Source organism: Vitis riparia, chromosome 15 (assembly GCF_004353265.1).
Source record: "Vitis riparia cultivar Riparia Gloire de Montpellier isolate 1030 chromosome 15, EGFV_Vit.rip_1.0, whole genome shotgun sequence".
Lineage (NCBI taxonomy): Eukaryota > Viridiplantae > Streptophyta > Magnoliopsida > Vitales > Vitaceae > Vitis > Vitis riparia.
The window spans coordinates 17,274,401-17,297,685 of NC_048445.1; the positions used below are offsets into that span (position 1 = coordinate 17,274,401).

Below are 23,285 nucleotides of genomic sequence, written 5' to 3' on the forward strand. Positions count from 1 at the left end.
TTGCCTTTAGACTTGATCACCTTTGCTTTCTTTGGTATTCCTGATTTATTGATTAATTGTCATGTTTTCCTCAAGTAGAAACTTGTTTTTAAGGCTTAGAGGGATGCTACCTTTTTAAGGTACCTTTTCGATAGGTAGCCTAATCCTTGGACCTAAACTCGAGTTTTTCAAAGATTTTCCAAAAGTTTAAGGAGTCATTTTTCTTAGAATTTTAGTTTCTTATTTTATTTTCCCTTAAAAATTAATAAAAATAAATGACAGTTCCTATTTTTTTATAAAATACAAATTTTCACCTTTAAATACGAGTTTCACTAACAAGTAAGGACGCACGTGAAAAATGCGGGTCTAAATGAGGACATAAGATTTTCTATATTTTTGCTAAATAAAATATTTATTTTGTAAATCTTATTACATTACCATATTATTTTATTATTTATATTTTTTAAAATTTTAAATTTTCATGTGAAAATTCGAGTCGTTGATTGTGGTCTTAGCTTTTTGCTTATAAATCTAACTTGACTTTGATGTTAACCTTTTTCTTGGTTAAACTGTTTAATATTTTTAATAAAAAAAAAAAAAAAAAAAGATAAAAACTTGGTTATGGTTTTAACATTTTGCTTTGTTAAATTTTTTATTTATATAAAATAAAAATAAAATAAAATAATTTTTTCATAAAAATTTGTATTTTATAATTTTTATTAATTTTCTCTCAATTTTTTATTAAAAATAAAAATTTTTGCATACCGAAGTTGCACATCAATAAACACAACTCTTAAAAAAGAGAGTAACACTCTTTTATGAAATATATATATATAATTAAGGTATGTTAAAATCATCACTAAAGTATATTAAAAGTACAAACAACACTAATAAAAGTACCACTATGCTAAAAGAGTAGTACCACTCTTTTATTAAAAAACTACCATTGAAGTGCTAAAAGTACTATTAAAGTGTACTAAAAGTATCACTTACTAAAAATACTACTATGTTAAAAGTACCATCATACCATTTTTTTTTATCACAATGATACTGTTAACACACTTCAACGATACTATTTGAATAAAAGAGGTATCACTCTTTTAGTACAATGATACTTTAAATAATAATACTTTTTAAATAAAAGAGTGGTACACTTTTTCTTAAGGGTTGTTGTAGACCCCCCATCCGGAGACAGAGAACTGGATTTTTTTCCATGATTAAAATTTGCTGACCACCCGGAAAAGAGGCTGCTTTGGGCGGCCCTGAGATGTGATTGCGCTAGCTGGGTGATGGCGGCAAGATGGGACACGAGACAGAGGGTTGGTGATGGCAGAGGAAAGGAGAAAAGCGGGAAAATAGAGAGAGGAGGGATTCAGAAAGAAGGGGTTTTTGAGGTAAAGATCTGGAGGGGTCCAGGAGAGGAAAAAAAAGAAAAAGACGGGTCACAGCCAGAGGAAAAGGAGAAGATTCTTTGAGCTTGAGGGAGAAAACAAGCGAGGTATGGCTGCCATGGATCTTTCATTATTTTTATTATTCATTTTATTTTTTTATTTTATTTTTATCGTATACAGCCTCATTCATTTTTCTTGATATTTTCTATGACTTGTTTGGATATACATTGCGTCTTATGATTCCTGTTGGTTTCCCGGATCTCTTGGCGGCTACCTTGCCTATCTTCTTTGTGGTGATTTGAGAATGACGCAGAGCTCTGTTTTTAATCTTTTTATGCCTCGTATAGGAGTTTTGTTTCTCCCTTACCTCCTTAGGACGTATTCTAGCTCACTCATTGACAGCCAAACCTGTTGATCTAAACGTGAAACATGGCTTCGGTTGTTTTATTTATTTATTTTTCTTCGTTGGTTCGTGCTGTGATTTGCACTGCCATTCCCCTGTTTCTGGGCAGCCCTGCTTCGCGTTGCCAGTGGGCGAGTTGAAGCAGCCGCTTCAGGTGGAGGAGATGGCCGCTTTGGCTGTCAAGGCGAGGTCTGCCCTCATGAGGAGTGGCGGAGACCAACGCCAGTGTCGCCAAAAGTCTCCATCGCCGACCATGTTTTCCGGCGAGAAGGACTCGGAGTTATCCGGGAGGGTGGCTCCCGACGGTGGTGTCGAAGGCGGAGGAGGCAGCGAGGCGGAGGAGCACTTGGACGCGCCGGAAAGAGGACGCGCGCCGACTGCCGTTCTCTAGCGCTTATTCCGACGTGATGGAGTTAGCCGCTGCCGCCGCGTGGAGGTGACGAAGACGTTGAAGCTGCGGGGGGGAAGAGTTAGGAAGAAGATGAGGTTTTTGGGCTTTGGGCTTGCTGATGGTGTTTGTTTGTGGGCTTGCCCATGTTGGGCTTGCCCATTGGGTGGCAGATCTTGGGCTTGAAAAGCAGCCCATGCCCAGTTTACACCTCTAAGCCCAATCTCAATTTGCACTTCTAGGCCCCCTTTTTGAAGTCCAAAGCCCCTTTGAAGTCCAAGGCCCATTTTTGAAAATCCAAGGCCTATTATTATTTTTATCATTAATTCACTTTTAAAATCTTATTATCATTATTTTTTTTATCACTAATTCAACTTTTAAAATTCTATTATTATTATTATTATTAACGGACATTATTATTGTTATTATTAGCGAATATTATTATTATTATTTTAATTCCTATTATTATTATTATTATCATTATTATTTTTTTATTAACGGACATTATTATTATTATTATTAACGGACATTATTATTGTTATTATTAACGGATATTATTATTATTATTAACGGATATTATTATTATTAATGGATATTATTATTATTAATGGATATTATTATTATTAACGGACATTATTATTGTTATTATTAGCGAATATTATTATTATTATTTTAATTCCTATTATTATTATTATTATCATTATTATTATTTTTATTAACGGACAGTATTATTATTATTATTATTATTAACAGACATTATTATTGTTATTATTAATGGATATTATTATTATTATTATTATTATTATTAACGGATATTATTATTATTAATGGATATTATTATTATTAATGGATATTATTATTATTAACGGACATTATTATTGTTATTATTAGCGAATATTATTATTATTATTTTAATTCCTATTATTATTATTATTATCATTATTATTATTTTTATTAATGGACATTATTATTATTATTATTAACGGACATTATTATTATTATTATTATTTCAATTATTATTATTATTAACTACTATTATTATTATTATTACTATTATTACCATTATTAATATTATTACTATAAGCTAAGCCCATTTCCACTCCCTAAGCCCATTTCCAACCCTTAACCCCTTTTCAAATCCCTAAAGCCCAGATCCTAAACCCTTTAAACTCCAAAACCTATTATTATTAACCCCTTTTCACATTATTATTATTATTATTATTACTATTGTTATTCATTATTACTATTCTTATTATTTTTATTACTATTGTTATTATTATTGTTAACGGATATTGTTATTATTAACGGATTATTATCATTATTATTATTAGCGGATTATTATTATTATTATTGTTGTTATTATTATTATTATTAGCGGACATTATCATTATTACTATTAGTATTAACGGATATCATCATTATTAATTATTATTATTGCTATTACTATTATCATTATCATTATTATTATTATTATTATTATTATTATTATCATTGTTTTTATTATTATTATTATTGTTATTAAAAATTTATATTCTCACAGTTCAAATTTCCTGAAGCTCATTTTCTTATTATTATTATTATTATTATTACTATTAGCGGATATTATTATTATTATTATTATTATTATCATCATTATCATTAATTTAAACACTCAAAATCTTATTATTATTATTATTATTAATTCAAACTTTCAGAACCTTATCATTATTATTATTATTAATCCAAAACTTTCAAAATCCCATTATTATTATTATTATTTCAAACTCTCAAAATCTTATTATTATTATTATTATTATTAATTCACACTTTCAAAACCTTGTTATTGTTGTTATTATTAATTCAACCTTTCGAAATCTTATTATTATTATTATTATCATCATCATCATTAATTAGAACTCTCGAAATCTTATTAATATTATTATTATTACTGTTATTAATTCAAACTCTAAAAATCTAATTATTATTATTATTATTAATTTAAACTCTCAAAATCTTATTATTATTATTATTATTAATTCCACTTTCAAAATCTTATTCTTATTTTTATTATTAATCCAACCTTTTTAAAATCTTATCATTAATATCTAATTATTATTATTATTATTTCAAACTTTCAAAATCTTATTATTATTATTATTATTATTATTATTATTATTGTTATTATTAATTCAAACCCTCAAAACCTTATTGTTATTATTATTAATTTAACTTTTAAAATCTCATTATTATTATTGTTATCATTAATTCGACTTTCAAAATCTTGTTATCATTATTATTATTATTATTATTTTAAAACCTTATTGTTATTGTAATTATCCTTATTATTATTATCGTTATTGTTATCATCTTAGGCCCTTATAATTCCAAAGCCCTTCTTAACCCCTTTCGTTTATTCACATTATTATTATCATTTATTGTTATTATTATTATTATTATTATTATTACTATTATTAAAAATCTATACTCTAGCCGTTTAATTTCTTAAAATTCATTTCTTCTTCTTATTATTAAAAATCTATATTTTCGCAGTTCAATTTCCTAAAGTTCATTCCTTATTATTATTATTATTGCAAATTCAACTTTCAAAATCTATATCTTTCCAGTTTAATTCCCTAAAGTTCCTTACTCATTTTTTTTTGGCAAATTTCATTTTAATTACTGAGGCTTTAATATTTTAAGTTTAATTCCAAATACTCTAATCTTCGAATAAGCTCCAGGGATCCGATTTTCACTCGAATAGTTTTAATCCCCTTTCAGTTCCTAAATAATCTTTTGGTAAGCAATAATGAATTCTCCATAATTCTAAAACACGAGATTTGTGGGATTAGTTTGTGGGCAATAAATTGGGCTTTGGTGGGGGCCCCAGGTTCGATCCCTATTGATTGTCAACTGTTGTGCTTAATATATTCTGCTTGATCTTCGTTTTGCACCCCGATATGCATGAGCAATAATTTGTATTTGTTAATTGTGTACTAATCTCATTTCTTGAAAGCGCATTGTGGCTCGTGACCCAGGTACGCATACACCCTCATTCTGATACTTCACTATACATGTTTCGATTCGCACATATGCATGATCATTCAGGATATTCATTGATTTCCTCATCAATTGCCATGATTGCTTCATTTTATTAGTAGAGACCCGACTTTAGGGGCTTAGAGGGGTGCTACGGTCTTTACCGTACCTTCCCGATAAGTAACCTGACCCCCGAACCCGATCGGGTTTCTCACAGACCGCCTTTTCCGAAACAAGGAGTCACACTTAGGGTTTTTCTTTCTTATTTTGTTTACCTTTTTAAAAATAAAACAAAAATAAGTGGCGACTCCAAGTCATTTTTAACCAATATAAAATCATTTTCAAAGTAAAATCGAGTTTGCCATCGAGTGGGAAACGCATGAGCCGAAATGCGGGGTCCATAGTTGTGTTGATCAATGTTCTTGTGTACTGACATTTGAATATGTGACAAGTAGTAGCATATCTTAACACAAATCGAAGAAGAATAGTACATCATTCTCACTATAATAGTATTTTCTTTTTCATAAAAGAGTGACACCATCTTTTCCAAGGGTTATGTTGTTCGATGAACAACTTCAATATGAAAAAAATTAAATTTTTAGTAAATTTAAGAAAAAATAATATAAATAATTAAATAGAATTTTTATGAAAAATATATTTTTGTTTTTTATTTTATATAAATAAAAAATTAAAAATAAATAATTTTAATAAGGAAAAATATTAAAACTACACCCAAGTTTTTATCTTCTTTAATTAAAAATATTAAATATTTTAACCAAGAAAAAAATTAAAACCACGACGAAGTTAGATTCATAAGTAAAAAGCTAAAATTGTAATCATCAACATTGATTTTCACATGAAAATTTTAAAAATATAAATAATAAAATAATATGATAATATAATAATATTTATAAAATAAATAAATAAATATTTTATTTAGTAGAAATATAAGAAATCTTATACCCTGAATCTCTAAATTTGTTCATTATGTATTTATTTTTGTATTAAATCTATTTTCATTAATTATTTATTATATATTATTATTTTATGTTTAAGAGATTCATAAATAATTAAAATCAATAAATATGAAAAGATAGAATATTGAAAAAAAATTAAAATTAAAATATTTCATGAATCCAACACATTAAAAAAAAGTAAAAAGGAGGAGGTACTATAGAGGAGGAAAAAAAAAATTATGTGAGATAGTTGGTTGCCATATGTAAATTTAAAAAAAATGAAAAATAAAAATTGTGATTATTGGTGATAGATTGAGGTAATGTTTTTAAACATTAGAACAATCATAAAACCAGAAAAATTATCAATTCAGATATATATATAAGTTTAAAAATGTTAGATTATTTTACTTATTGAATTTTTGAAATAACATGCATATTTTAACTTTTATCATTCTTAACAATCGCAAACAGTTAGCACAATGGTGTGTTATACCTTCCCTTCGATCGAAGGTTCAAGTCCTTCTACATACATTTAATTTCCTAAGTAGGACCGTACTCATCCCACATCGAAACTTTATAAATTTCATTCAACCCATCAAATTTATTTAACCCCAGCAAATTAAGTAGCTGCAGTTGGGCCATGACAAGCTGTTGCATGGAAAGGCCCATGAGCTGCAGATGGAGGTCCATTTTGCCAAGTTAAAACCCGGTGAACCGAATCGAAGGTGAACCGGGTTGAGAGGAGGGTTAGAGGCTACTTTTGGAATGTTATATATATTGACATATCCTGCTGCCTCTTACTCCAACCCTCAACATTCGACTCCGCCTTTCATCGGCCTGATTTTGAGTGATCAAATAGGGCACCGCCTCCTCCCAGGGAACTATTCAGGTAAAGATTAAAGATTGATTTCTTTTCCATTGTTTGTTTAGAGAATCTTGTGATTGCAGAGAATATTAGGGTTTAGATTTTGGTTAGAAATGTGGGTTGATGTTATGGCGGTGTAGATAGCTGAAAAGAGGAGATAGAAATGTGATGGAAAAGGAAAAATTGCCTAAGAAGGTATAAGGATCGCCTGGGAATCAAAATCTGCTCCTTGTGGCTCTTGTCACAGAAAATGGATGGATGGATTTATCTCTTTATTGGATCCGTGGGAGGTGGGCAAAACATAGCAAAATTGTGATGTTTAGTTTGACGGGCATAATCTGCTTCTTGTCGCTCTCTAAATTTCTCACTTTTTGTAGAATTCCTGATGATTCCATTTCCTTCCATTCCCTTTTGTTAAAAGTTTAATAAATATGTGGGACAACACATCTGCTGTACAATGTTCTACATAAAAACTCTAATTTTAGATTCTGTAAATCTGATATTTGAAATGAGTGTTGCAAATATGACATAATTAATTATTATATAGGATAAGGATTTTGAGTCAAAACAATGGGATGGTGAGAATGCATATACTGTTGATGGGTATCCTTGTTACTTATTAGTGGATGATGAAAAAGGGAATCCAGGACACCAACACTGAGAAAAGTTACAATCCTAACAAAGGTTGGCAGTTTTCTCCTTTGAGATGCAAAATTAGGTTCTTGTTAGAATTGATTGGAGCTTAAGTGGATAAAAGAACTACAGTGAATCTAGCTGTTACTTCAAATTAGGGATCTGATTTTTGTTGTCACTCTTCATAGTGAAGCTTCCATTCCCTTTTTTGTTCACATGTTCTCATTCTTTTCTGTTTTTGATCTTCAATTTGAATTTTTAATTGCATGATTTTTTATTTTTTATTTTTTATTTATTTTTCTGGGCACTTATCTTTTCTCAAGGAAATTATTTTAGCTAAGTATGTAGCTAATTGTGCTTTTTTTTCTTTTACTTTCAAATATGGATTTTATGTCCATCTCCCTTTTGAGAACTGTTTGAATTTCAGGTATTTTTTGCTGTGGTTTGTTGCCAGAGTATTTTGAGATTGATGAAAGGTGAAAACATGAATAGAAGATGATGACTCCCTCTCCTCCCCCCCCCCCCCCCCCCCCCCCCCCCCCCCCCCCCCCCTCTCTCTCTCACACACACACATCTATAAATACATGCCGAAAAGAGAAGAATTGAACTGTTTTTGGGGGTTGGGGGGAAGAAGAAGCTGAATTGAGTCACTTCAGTGGACTTCTTGGCTCATATATTTGTTGTGCTCACTTCATTCACTGATTTGGCATAGTGTGTTCTTTCTGTAGTTGTTATAACTCATGATGATTCTCATGAGTCTCATCATAATTGCGTTGATTGAAGAAACAAATCCATGTTCTATAGGTGGGGTAGTAAACCAACTAGCCTTACCCAAGTTTCCTTCCTTGAATGCCTTCCCTATAACAGCCTGCAATTGGGCACCAATCATCAAAAAACAAAGCCTTTTGATTTTAGAATCTCCAACCCCTTAGCACCCAATCAGCCTCTGTAAAAGAAGCAAACTCAAACAAGAACAAGGCTCCAAATCCAGTTTGCAAGGATAATTCTACAAACTGCTTCTACAAACTGCCTCTAGGGGTTTCAGTTCCTTTCCACCAAGGGACACATTTTATCTGAAACACAGTTTTGCAATGGATTGTTTTAGTTCCTTTCCTGTGCTTTAGTCTCTTTGGGTTGTTTATACTCCATCATTGTTGTTTTCTACTAGTTATATAATTATTTGAAAAGTTAATTCTGATTTTGAACCATGCCTTCTCACAGGAATGAGTTGATTTGAGGAGCTATTTGGAGATGGAGATGACAAATAAGATTGAAAGATTTTTTCATTTTGAAATTTTAATGCATCAGCTTGGTTAGCTATCTATTGAGCAAATGTGTTAACTCATTTGTAAGTTTCCTTTTGTGGATTATGTATTATTTATACTCATGAACCATATGGTAATTGTAAAGTAAAACAATATATAAAGTATGATATTTATTTATTTTTCTAAATAAATTCTCTGTAATTAGTTTAATTTATAAAAATGTTATATGTTTAAGAAACAACATATAAAATTGCGTTTCACATAATTAGACTTTCTTGGCAAAGTGCCAAGTCCTTCTTGATGTAAGTTGCATAGCAGCAGCTAAATGAACCATCTCGTGAATCTAGGCAAGAACATCTATGCTATTTTTGGTTGAAAAGTACTAAGAAAGGGGAAAAAACAATAAGGAAAATGATTCTCTCATGTTTGGTTTACCATGTAAGATTAAAAAAAAAATCAAATATAATTAAAATCTTATGCATTTTCAAATTACTTAAGCTTTTTATAGAGGAAAAAAAATAAGTTAAATAAGTTTGAAGAAGCATGTAAAAATAATTTATTAATTTTATATCTACTTTTTATTTTTCTTCATTTTTTCTTTCCTTTTCTTTTTCCTCTCTATTTTTTTTTTCTTGCATTTCTCCTCAAATTTTCTAAGAATCAAATATAAGGCTACAATTTTTATAGTGGTACTTGATGTTGGAAAAATCTAACACTAAAGCACATGTAGGCAGGTTTTGGATGGTGCACCGATCCGCCACATCATGCATATATATATATATATATATATATATATATATACAGAAATCAGTGAGAATACATCAGGCAAATAGATCGAGAGAAAAAGAGAAAGGGCAGCTCCTTAAGGCGGCGAAGGGGAGAGATTGGGTAAGACCATTTGACACTATTGATTGAGTTAATTAATATTTCAATAAATTTCTATTTGCTGAATTATGTCTCTATCAGATTGTTTGCCATTAATTTATTGAGGAGATCATTTTGTTTAATTTACTTTTACGAATGAAATATATGTTATATTTGGGCTATTACTAATTTGGAGATTTTCTTTTAACAGATCCTAGATGATTATCCATAACTCAACCCTATTGATTCACCATGTCATTTACAATGTTGTGGGAATCAACCTCCTAGAACAACAGAATCTCATGTGTTCACTTTGCCACTTTCATCAACAATGTGGGAATCAACCAAGGACAACAATAAAATCTCATGCCCACTTACCTTAGCGCCATCCTTGCCCTTCTTACTTTCATTGTTCCACTACTCATCAACCTCACTGATTTGAAGTTTTGGAAAGAGGCTGACTCTGTATTTCAAGTCCACCCCATAAACACCAAGGTGGTTGTTCTTAGCTTACTAGCATTTCTCTTGGCATTCGGAATTGAGTTAACCTTCCATACTTGTCATCTCTCTCCTACTTGTGCTGCTCTCCTCCATTCTACCATGGTGTTTTCCGGTTCCTTCTCATTGGCTTCATTGGCATCGCTCTTGTTTCCTAGTGCACTATGGCCCCTTCTATTTGTTCACTGGTGCATTATTAGCAATGTGCAAAACCTAGTCCAGTAATGGTATCACCGGGTTCACCGTAGAATCATGTACAACCTTGAGACTGTATTAACAGGTATGTGACAATATAAGCTGCTTTACTTTTACTCCATAATCATCATGGGTACACATCATAGAGTGCTTATTGCTACAATTTCATGGCTTCTCCCTGTCTGACATCTCAAGAACTTTGATTGTAGTTTTTGTTAGCTTGAGCATATAATTAAATAAGTAAAAATAATTGATGCTTAGCGAAAAATAGGCTTGATTTCCAAATATTTAGAACCCAACCCACTAAATCTAGAGAAAGAAGAGTTAATTTCTATAACAAAAATGCAGTGACTTTGTTTGGTTGCTGACATACTGCTCCCATGCCACTTCAAATTGTATTTTCTTAGTGGTTTGAAAGAAATGTTGGAGTGGTAATGAGATTGCATGTTGATTCAATGGAGAGTTTCTACTTTTGCATCTAGTCCTTAATGATCCTCAAGGAGCCTAATTTCTCCATAATGTTTGCATTTATTTTTTTCTTATTCGCTTCCATGACTGGCTAAATTAGATTTATAAGTAGAAGTGTAGTCTAACATAATCGCTTCAGCTTCAATGTTACCACTATGAGAAAGAGGCAAAGAGTATGCAACCTATTGTGTTTAAGTACTTTTGTATGCACCTAAATAAGATCCTAACTACAAGGGTGTTTTCTCTAGCCAAATTTGAGGGGTCCTTTTCAATGCAAGCCTTCCCCTTTTACCTAACAGTAACAGGAACTTTATAGAGAAATGGAAAAATTAATTTAATTTAAATATGAAAACACTGAGTGCTTTAGATGGATTGGCAATTCTGGATCAATTCCTATATATACTCTCAATTTAGGTCTTTCAAAATTCTCCATTGGATTAATTGCCTATTTGAAGTCGATTATGCTTAAGGTCGTTAGAGGCTAAGGTAAATGGTTTGAGATTGTAGATGGACAAATTGAATCAACAGTTTTTTTAAATTATGGGTATCTTGGTTAAATTATGTAATAAAAGATCAAGAGAGTTCAAAGGTGTCATTTTTTAGCTTAGTCTTTTTTGCTCTTTCTAATCAATCTAACATCAAAGTTGGATCTATCAACATAAAAAATTCATTGAAAATATGCTAGCTGAATTACAATATTAGATTGATCTGCAATTTCTACTGAATTACAATCATTAGATTGATCTACAGTTTCTGCTATTTAAACCTAAATTCCCAAATTATGGTTTGAGGAAACAGAGTAGTCATTAAGACTCCCTTTTTGAGCATCTTCTTTTTACCAAATTGGCAGTGTTTGTTTCCAAGAAAATCTACTCCTGTTTGAAGCTGGAAAACATGTTTTAGTTTAGTTTTCTTTCAAAAAGGGGGTTGATTAATATTGTAATACCATCCTTTGTCTCATTGTTGTTTTTAAATGAAACCCTTTACATCTTGATTGGGCATCAGGAAGTCACTAAGATCAAGCTTGGTGGTAACTCCAAGTTTGTTCCTGATCAAGAAGGTATATAGTTGAAGTTCAAAGGTACTAGTTGTGTAGTCTAAAAGAAAATTGGTAGACTTGAGTTAGGTAATACCTTGTTAAAAGGCTATTGAGGCTTTAGTTATTTTTCTTTTCATAATGGAATTTTTCAATCACTTGTGAGCTCGTGCTTTTTTGTTAATTTAAAGATCTTCCACAGAGTGATTTAAAAGACTATTGAGACTTGTGCCTCAAGGCTCTATAACTTAGCCTTGAGGCTATAGCCTTGGTTAGGGTAGCCTCAAAGCTATTGAGGCCTAAGCCTCAAATATCTAAAATTCAGCCTTTATAGGCTTTTGGTATATATTTTGTAAGAGGCTTAAATCTCAATTTTCAATGAGTTTGAATGAGTTCTATCATCTTTGCTTTTGTGAGCTTTTACATAGATTTCATGAATTATGTATTGGGTTTAACTTGGTTACAAAATGAGGTTAGTTAACTTCCAATTAACATTTTTGAATAGAAGGGAAAAAGAAAGATTGAGAAGCATAGGGAAATCGTTGATTTCCCTAATGGCCGATCTCAAGTATAATCATTATCTTATTATTGATAATTAAAAAATAATAATACCACAATTGGTGGATGAAGAAAAAGAATGGGAAGATATTAACATTGATAGGGAGCATAATATAGCAATTGGATGTGATTATATTCCTTGGGGGATACTTGTGATAATGATAGTAATGTTAAAAATAGTAATGTCAAAAATTAGTTGATAAAACTATGAAAGAGCATTTGATCAAAAAAAAAAAAAAAAACTATGAAAGAGCTAAATTTTATGGGAGAAAAAGAAACCAAATTATAAAGTTTATGCCTTTTTATTAACAACGGCAAATAATTAATTTTATCATTATAAACTTTGTCTTTTTTATTATTTAATTTTCTTACGAATTTATGAGTAATTTTTTTTTTTAAAGAAAAATTAGATAATTTTTATTTATTTATTATTTACTTGTTTAAGTTGAGGCTTACGCCTCATTCTACCTAGCTTACTCTTCGCCTCATTTAGGAAAAATGCCTCAAGACCGTCTTTAGCCTTTTAAAACATTGCTTCCAAATAAAACCCTTGTGTCATTATCTCTTTTTGTTCTTCATTTGGTTATCTTTATCTATTTATCTAGGATTGTGAATTTTCAGTTGCTATAATGATTTGGATTATTGATGACATTGGTTGAATTTTGTCAATTGTGCTCTAAAATAATTTCATATTTGTCTAATGATTGGTTGGGTATGTGAATATTTAATGCTTCTCATTGAAAGGTTAAATAGCTCTTGATTGGGGAGTGTTGGTTCATTGCATGTGACTTGCATTGCTTTAATTGTTGGGAGAGTGTTAGTACATTCATTCTTGCATGTGTTTTGATTGTTTGCTGAAAATATTATAAGATAAAAACAGGGAAAAAAATCAAGGGAGTAATAGCCCTTTCATTGGGAAACATCCCAAAGTTCAAAACATGCCTATTTACCTTTATATAGTACACATTCATATTTGATACTCATCTAAAAAAAACATTAATTGCTAATACTTTTACTTTACGAAAACATTATAAAGAAATAGAAAAATAAAAGCAAATGGAACCAAAAAAATATTTAAATAGTAGAGGTTAAAGAAAAGGCCAATCTGATAATTTATAGAACCTTCTACGTTATTGCTGCTTACAAGGTCCAAAGAGACTTGGAGAAGAATGGAAACACTGAAAGAACTCTTCGTGTGGAATAAAGAACTTGGAGAAGATTACAAATAGACACAATCATGTGAAGAATTTCAGTTTTCTCTAAGGGGAGTGAATGTACATGTGTCTATGCTTCTAATCATGCTATCCTTCTACTTTTCTTTAAATGTTGCAAGACGAGCAAAAACTTCATCATAATCCGGTAGCTTTAGATGTATGTGGCTCAATCAGCTCAACATGTCTAGTTTAGAGGAAGTTGCATGAATATGACCTTCTATTATCTCAGTTGAACTAGTTGGTCCCAATAAAATCAGTGGTTACTACCAGAGCTTCTAGCCCAAAGTTGTTCAAAGAATGTCCTTCATGAAGGATGTGGTTCTTTAATCATGTGAGTTGACCACTAGAAAGGGATAATTGATCTACAAGGGTGGACAATATTCCTTGGAGGCTACAGATGTTTTATCATGGGAGGTAACCTCCGGAGATGGACCGTCGTCAAAAGAATGAGAGTTGCATGGGCCAGTTAGATATATCCTAGTCATCCATGCTCATCAACAACATGAAACTAATGAATGACAAACCCTAAGGGGCAAGCATGGCAATGCTCAAACCGTCAAAGAAATTGGCTGAGATAAAGTGATGTTGAGGAATATGCTAAAGGATGACTGGCTCATGGGACTATGCCATATAGACAAGCTGTGAAAGTCAAACCAATTGGGGTTGGTCCATTTTGAATAGATTTGTGATACTACCTTCTGCATATCCCAGGAGGTTTGCACCTGTACAGGGAGATTGCTGTCAACCTCTTGACAGATACTACTCTTGATCGACATAGGATACTACAACTCTCGCTGCCACTCTCAAAGTATCTATTGATATTGTTCTTTGACTTATTTAAGGATAAATTTGACTGCTAAAGATGTTTTTCTTGATCACTTAAAAGGAATTATTATCATGAGTTGCATTAAATAAATGCAAGACATGCAGAGGGCATTGTTTAAGTCATGATTTGCAAGTCTAGGAGACTTGCACTTGATGAATATGTGATCAAGGATGGGGCAGCATTGGATGGTGGTCACATGAAAATATTCTTGAGCAGAAAGAGATTCCAAGTGCCTTACTGTTTGCTTATGGTAGATTTTGTAAGAAAGTATGTCTACGATTTTCTTATGATAGATTTTGTGGGTAAGCATATCTAACAGAGTCCAACCAAGAAGGTAAGGATTCTAATAGAAAATACGAACTCTATTTTCCAACCAAGAGGACTGCCATTCATGCAGAATATGTTATGAAGAATTGGAGTAAATATTTTAATAGATTTGCATAGTTAATATGGTTGGAGGATACTGCAAACAACCCATTTTGGAAAAATAAATTACATTTTTTGGGGGTTTTGTGGACTAGGACAACAATTGTTGTGAAGAAGAATTAGGTAGGAGGTTGGTTTAATTAGGAGTAGATTAGTTATAATAAGAAAATAGAGGAGAATGCCTTTTACTTATTGTAAGATCTATATTCTTAATATGTTTATTTATTTATGGTAAAAATTATTGAAGTTACTTCTAGCATAATATGCCATCATCTTTGCATGTACCCATTCTGGTTTGGTAGGAGGTATTGCTTATTTCCACCAGATGATAAAATACTACAAAATTGAGCACATGGTTCTGTAGTTGGTCTCGAATTCGATCTGGCCTTTTAGCTTTCCATGTCATGGAGGTCAGATTCAAGGATATGGGTCTTTACTCGTGCTTTTTTGGGCAAGAGAAGACACCCAGATTGCAGAAAGCTCATCAGAGCGGATCAACAAATTGAAAATACTGGGTATTATGTTTTAGTATCAAACCTATATGCAACTATAGGGAAATGGGATCAAGTTTGCCCTATATGCAAATCAATCAAGGCTAAAGGACTGGAAAAAGACCCTGGATGTGGTTGGATGGAGATACAAAACTGGGTCTATGTTTTGGGTGTGGGGATAAGTTCTTCAAACAGTTTAAAGAGGTCTATAAGTTATTCGGGATGTTTGCTGGCTTGATGGCTCAGGAAAGTTATGTTGCCAATTTGCAATTTGTTTTACATGAGATTGAGGACAATGAGAAGAGAGACATCCTTTGCAGGCACAGTGATAGGCTGACCATACCATTTGGAATGTCATGCAAAACCAGGTACCCCTTTGCAGGTAATGAAAAACATTAGGGTTTGTAGGATTGCCACACCATGACCAAGCACAAATCAAAGGTTGTGCAAAGGGAGTTATTGGTTAGAGATGGCAATCACTTTCATGTGTTCAAGGATGGAGCCTGTATTTGTGGAGATTATTGGTAATTTGATTGCTTCACTTAATCACATCTTTTAATGACTGAAAAGGATCTGCATCAGGAGAAACAAAGCTTTCTTTTTTATTTATTACTTTTCTATGTAAGATATGAATGCCAAAATTTATGAGGAAGGTCAGAGTCCTGGCTTGACATCATGCCATTTTTTGAACCAAGGAAATATTCTGAGCATCAAAATACAGATTGCCTGTCTTAGTTCCCCCTCTAGAGCATACCCTGTGTTGTGCCTATTGCCCAAGTCCAGTTATATTTGATGGGACCTTGTCCATTTGGTTTCTTAGAACCTGAGTTCTGTTGGAGATGGTAATTACAGTAAGCCACTTCTCAATCCCAAGAGAACAGTAGACAATGTAGGCCCTCCAGAGTTTTGGTCTAACAGAATGACTTTGATTTTAATGGAAAAGGAGGCAAAGGGGGAAGATTGTATGTAGAGAAGGGAATTGAAATGGAGAAACTATATAAATAACCACAACACAAACATCCTCTAGGTGCAAAACTCTTTGCATGCTACTTTCACATTTTTGTTCTACATTCACTTGCTCTATTGCATTAGGTTTTGTTGTTCATTTTCTTTTAGTTGTATAATTGAAATGTGTATGTACTCCTAGGATTTGGGCTATTCCACACTTGTGGCCTTGATTCTAATGGAGAAAGCAACTCAATCAGGAAAAGGTGAAAGCCAAGTACATTTTCTTTACGACCAATAGAACCTGTTTGGTCATTAATTCTGGAGGGGGGAGCCAGTAATGTGACATGTCGCCAGCCCAAAAAGGCACCAACTCAGCTTGAGCAGCATGAGGAACTGGGCTCCTATCCAGGTATTAGATCTATCATCCATTGTTATACATAGTATGCGTATTATATTTTAATGGTGATATTAGAAGAAAAAATATCTGATACTGTCCTTACACATATCATAATTTTGAGAGGTTTTGTGATCACTCATTTCCAAATTCCAACTAGGTGAACTTACCTCGCACAAGTCACAACTTAAAAAAACAAGTAAAAGGGAAAATTATTCAGATTTCAAGATAATTAAGTGAAATATTTGCTATTAGATATTTTTCTTCCACCTCTTTCACTATATTTTATATTATCGACCTACATGGTAAGCAGGGATGATAATGGGGCAGGTTTTATTCCGATAAGTAACCTTTCCGCTGTTAGATAGAAGCATAAACAAGTTAAGGACAAGTTCAAAATTTTTTATTTATTGGGAAACCAAACTTGGGAAACCCGCAACTATATGAAGTCTGTAACATGCATACATGATGGTTAAGGGTAAAGTTGGAGGGCTTCTTCTCATGTGCCATTGTTGCATTCCTGTGAATACAGTCTGTTCGGGCCATCCTATGCAAGGTGCCAACAGAGAGCATGGCATAGGTGACATACAGAAGGGGTCCCCATGCATCTGATGCAAGAAAGCCAGTGAGAGAGGGAATTTGAAAACACCATGGGAGTGCAGAGGAGAGCAGCAGAAGAAGAATGGAAAGTGAAGTCAATTCCCAATGCCAAGACAAATGCTAGTAAGCTAGCAACAGCCGCCTTGGTGGTTATGGAGTGGGCTTGAAATGCAGAGTTTGGCTTATTCTGGAACACTCCAAATCAATGAGGTAGTAAAGCAGGTTATGAATAAAAGATTAGAAGGGCGAGAATGTGGTTATGTGAAGTAGAAATGTGACTGTGTTGTTGTTGGAGGTTGATTCCAAAGAGTTGAAAGTAGCATAAAGAATATGCATGTTGTGTTATGGATAGAAGATTTAAATCAGTTGTAATAAGAAGGGACAAAACCAATGGACAGTGAGGCCACTGAATTTCATGGAGTGTTAATGTCTACTCATGACACCCTTATTTGTGCTGCCAACACACTTTGTCACTTTCTCTTTTAAAAGTTTATATTCAGTTAAAATAAAAAAAATTCATTTACACTCAACTTTTTTCCCATGTGGGATTCAAAAGCTAGTTAACCTGTGACACATGATTTACTTATATAGTTCTTCAAAACAGTGCCTTTGCTAGCATCAATGAGTGCTCAAAAGTAACAAAATAGGTTAAGACTACTAACCCCATATTTATTATTTAGGATTTTTGGAAAATTTGAAGGAAAACTAGATGGGAAATATGAAGGAAAAAAATTGAATGAAAATAAATTTAAAGTTCATAAATTGTTTTTATATTTTTTAAAATATTATTTAAATTAATTTTTATATAACATTAGATAATTTGAAAATGTATGGTTTGTAAGGAATTATTATTTTTTTTTTATTTTTTATGATAAAAAAAAAATTCTTGACTTCTTTTTTCTTTTTAAATCACTTAATTTGACATTTGGAGAGAATACATGTAATAAAAAAAAAAAAAAAAGTATTAATGTTCTTTTCAGATTTTGCAATTTTAAAATTTCATTTCTACCTCTCAATTAAAACTTTTTTCCTGTTATTATTTATTTAGATACTTGTGGAAGACAAGTTTTTAATTATAACCAAATTGTAATCATTTTAAAATTGACTTTGATTTAAATCTTGTCCTGGTGTGAAGTTAAATTGTATTCTATGTTAGAGAGGTTGGTGAACTATTATGATCAAAATGGACCAATCAGGAGAAAACCACCTATCTACATATGATGTGGAATTTATGCCCCATCGGAAAGTTTCCTCCAACATAAAAAAAGATATAACTTTTTGTGTTTGTAAAACTTAATATTTATTAGTTAATAATTTAAATTGATTTTAAGTTAAATTATATTTAAATTGATAACTTAAAATTTATTACTTAATTTTTACTTTTAAGAATAAGGTTATTTAATAAAATTAACTCAAAATTTATTTTATATCATCAAATTGGCATAGTTATCCTCATAAATTGTAACCGGAGAAAAAGAGGTCGAATAATAATAAAAATTGTGGAGTAGCAAAAAAGATCGTAGAGGTAACAAGAGCAAATGAAGATAAAGAAAATAAAATGAAGATGTAGACTTGAGACTAAGCTAATTGTTTTTACTTATTACTTAAAGTCGTTTTTTATTTAAAGTCTATTATTAAGTATTTTACTAAATATATTTAATTTATTTAATGATTTAAATTAAATTATTAAACCACTTTAAGTTATTAAGTTAGTTTAGTGAACACCCAAAAAAACTGATTATTAATTAAAAACCAAAATTCAAGTTTGAAATTCATATTAACCTCTTTTGGTTAGCTCGAGAAAGAAAATGGGATGTATTAGAATCTCATTTAATTAGATATGGTAGATTAAGATCATGAAGCGTTTCAAATAAGAACATTCTATTTATTGTTTATAATTTTACTTATTATCTATCGGCCCTATGATATAAAAGAGGACACCAAGATAATTGGGTGTTGAGCAATTTGAATGATTCGCTGTTCACTCGGATTCGAAACTACTATGTAGACTTTTGTTTAATTACAAACATTTATTAGATTTAAAACTAGGACTTTTTATCAACGAGTTCTTCAAGTTTAAAGGGAAATTAAGATTTATTGTTATATGGGTAAATGAGGTTATATATTTAAGTTCATCCAAAACTCTCAAAACTAGTTCATTTCATTCTTAGATTTGTGAAAGGGAATCACATCATTCCAAGGAATTTAGGAATCCACTAAGAAGAATAATGACCACATAGCATATGTGAGATTAGGTGTAGATATTTGAGGTGCAAATTTCAAGGAATAAAAATTGTTAGGTAAATCTATGCATCTAATCTTTCATAGTTTGAGGATTACGGTTCTAGGGCCTTTGAACTTGTGGTTCTTACATTTGTAAGCTCTTTAGAAAGCTTTGTGAATGATTTTTCATATATAAAAATTAAGAAAACGATTAGAAAAATTAGGCTAATCCAATTTATGGTAATCACCCTAAAGGGGGGGGGGGGGGGTGAATAGGGTGATGGTTTCTTTTTGCAAATTTAAACTATGTGAATGTAATAGACAATTATATGCAATTATATAATAAACAATATAAAGACAATTACATATAAATTTAAAAAGTAGGAAAGAGAGAATGCAAACACAAGATTTTATAGTGGTTTTACACAATCCGACCTACATCCACTCTCCTCTAGCTTCAGTCCCAAGCTTGAGGTTCCACTAATTCAAGGCTTCCAAATTAAGTCTTCAAGCAATACAATTGGATTATGGTTCCAATCCACTATCTTGGACTTTTGGCTCTAAGCACCCTTTACACTTTTCAAGAGATACCCCACTCTTGAACAACCACTCAAGTGTTACCCCACACTTGAGAAACTTCCACTCAAAGATTTATAAATAAATGATCTCACAAAATCGTAGTACAAAAACTTTAAGCTCAAATAATACAAGCAAACTAGGATTGAAATGTGCACTAATTATATGCAAGTTTTATAATAATGGTGCACTCAAAACACTTTTCCAAGACTCAAATATATTCAAGAAAGGTTTGAGAAGGTTGAACTCATCAAACAATGAAGATTAGAGTATTTTTGTAGAAGAAAAAAAGCCAAACTAGCCATTGGGAGTTCTACCAGTCAAGTTGGGGGTCGATCGGTTGACTAGCCATTAGCATTTAATGCTTGGTAGATGACTGTTGGACCTCAACCGATTGAAGTGGGGGTCGACCGGTTCCTTGACCGGTTGAACAACCGTTCTGAAAGAGAGAGAAGGTTTTTGCACCCCTTGACCGGTTGAGTTGAGGGTCGACCCAGACCTCGACCGGTTGAGCCGAGGGTCGACTTGGACCTTGACCGGTTGAATTGGGGGTTGACTCGAACCTCGACCGGTTGATCTAAGGGTCGACCCAGACCTAAATTAGTTGAGTTGGAGGTCGACCGGTTCCTTATTCGGTTCAACCGGTTGAGCCATTTTTGGCTCAACAAACGCTTTTTTCAACTTAAAATCTTTTAAACAAGTTTAAAAAACATTTGACATAAGGTTTTAGTTGAAAACATGAAATCATCCAATTTTAAAAATATTTAAAACAAAATAACTCTTGGATGATTTTGGTATATAAGTAAATAATTTAATGCATGAAAATCCTAATGCACCAACAACCTTACAAAGAGATCTTATGAAGCTGGGGTCTTAAAAAACACTTCTCTTTGAGGTGGTTTTCTTCTTTATGATTTCTTTTTGGCTTGATTTGTCTTTGTGATTGTCAATTTGGAAATCGTCTTGCCTAAACACACTTGAAATATAATCATTAGTTCTAAACCTTATTTTGTTATCATCAAAACAGAGATTAACTAAACATTAGTTTCACAAAAACAAAAAACACAATGCCAAGGAAAAAAAGGAATAAAAAGTATAAAAATTATATAAAATTTTAAAATTATTTTATGATAAAAAAAAAAAAGATAATTAAGCATTCCAGATCCTTTTCCAATTCTTTTAAATAACCCAAATGAAAAATTAGACATTTTTTTTTTGTCTTCCTCAAACTCAATATAAAAACATAATTTATGAATTGAAAATTAGAAAAAAAAAAATATGAAGAAAATCATCATTCTTATTATATAATTATGGATTTTTGTTTTTTAAAAAATAGAAGTAAAAAAAAAAAAATGTGTCCAAAAATAAATTAGGTGTTTTGAAAATATTTTTTAGAAGTATTTTAGTTTTAGATACCAAATTATATCATCACTACACATTTAAAAGTCAAATTTTTGGTTTAGGTGCCTTAAATGTGCTAATAAATGTACTAATTATTTTTTTACCAGGTTGAAGAATATTTATGAAATTTTAGCCTATTATTTTGTTAAATAGCGTTTGAAGAATTTTTCCTCCTTTTATCTTATCTTGCATAAGAATTGTGAAAATAGATTACTTTTAGGGGGTGTTTGGTACGTCGGAATAGGAAATAGAAATAATATTTTGTTTCCTTTCCTATTTCTTAGTGGAATGGAATGAATTTGATGATTCCATTTATAGCATTTGGATGAACTTAGGAATGCAAGATTGGAATGATTATTTGTTTCCATTCCAATGTTTGATAATAATAGGAATGGAAATGAAAAAGAAATAAATTTACAATAATATCCTTACATATAATTTAAAATATTTTTTTATTTTTACTTTTATTTTTAAAAAATAAAATTTGAGAGGTTTTTTGTTATTAAATAATAAGACTAAAAATATATATATATATATATTGATATATATATATACTCAATAGATAAAAAATTAACCATAAAAAATCGTATAACCCTAATACACAAATATTCAATTATTATTTTTATTAAAAATTTGAATAATTTGTCATGCTGAAGTTATAAAATTATATTTTTCAAAAAAAATTTATTTATTATAATATTTAAATTCTCAAAGCTAGCAAATGTTTTTGTTTATTACTGTTAAATAGCAATGATATGAAGAGATCTTCACTGTGGCCCATGCTAAAGTTCCAAAATGAGCCGGAAACGCAGCAGATTTTCTGCGAGACGGCAAAATCCATAGCTTTAACTAGGAAAGGAAGATGCCGATAATAATAAACAAAGGGGAAAAAAAACCAAAAGTTTTGTTTTTGTTTGTTTTTTTCTTTTTATTTTTTTCCTCACCATTAAAAATTTTCAATATTGTAAACACGTGAAATGAAAAATCTTTTTCCAACCATTTCAATTTTTCTCTCTAGTTTCCATTAATACAAGATAAAGAAACATCAAAGATTCCAAACATAAATTAATAAAAAAAATTAATCGATTTATAGAGAAGAAGAAACACATATAAAGAAGTAGAAGAAGAAAGAGAAAATAAGGTAAACCTAATCGAAGATGTAGAAGGGAGTTTTTAGAACCTAGTTGCAGCAAACAACGACGAATCCTAGATCCAACAATCAAAATGAACATCCAAAACCCTATAAATTAGAAATTGATTTTTTTTTTTTAAATATCGTGGAAGGTTTAATTAATTCAATTTGAAAGAATCACTTGTTGTAGAGAATTGAATGATGAGTGGGTCTCTAGCTTTGCAAAGAAGATAAGAAGTAGATGATGAATGGATCTCTACCTTTACAAAGAAGATAAACATCAGGTTTGAAGAACAAGATAAGAGGGTAAAATAATAATTTAGGTTATTTTATATTATCAAATAGGTTTAATAAATTAGAATACCACCTACTTTTAATGAATGCAAATCCGACTCATAAGTTGGATTTGATTTCTGTCGGAATAATTTTTTATTTCATTTCCGCATTTTTAACATTTATCCAAACATAGGAATAAGGGAGAAAAGGAATGAGATGTCTATTCCCACTCCCTATTCCCGTGTACTAAACACCCCCTTAGGT

General features: G+C 31.2%; 1 long non-coding RNA gene across 3 annotated transcripts; it reads left to right on the top strand.

Moving 5' to 3' along the window:
* The first annotated feature begins 6,779 nt into the window (after positions 1–6,779).
* Positions 6,780–17,874, top strand: LOC117932294. Of its 3 annotated transcripts, XR_004654129.1 has the most exons (7): positions 6,780–7,021; positions 8,058–8,106; positions 8,852–8,978; positions 9,626–9,783; positions 9,971–10,537; positions 16,619–16,828; positions 17,346–17,874. It is a non-coding gene; the product is annotated as an uncharacterized LOC117932294 (long non-coding RNA). The 3 variants fall into 3 exon arrangements; XR_004654128.1 differs by lacking the exon at positions 8,058–8,106; XR_004654130.1 differs by lacking the exon at positions 8,058–8,106 and having other exon boundaries at positions 9,630–9,783.
* Positions 17,875–23,285: the final 5,411 nt, after the last annotated feature.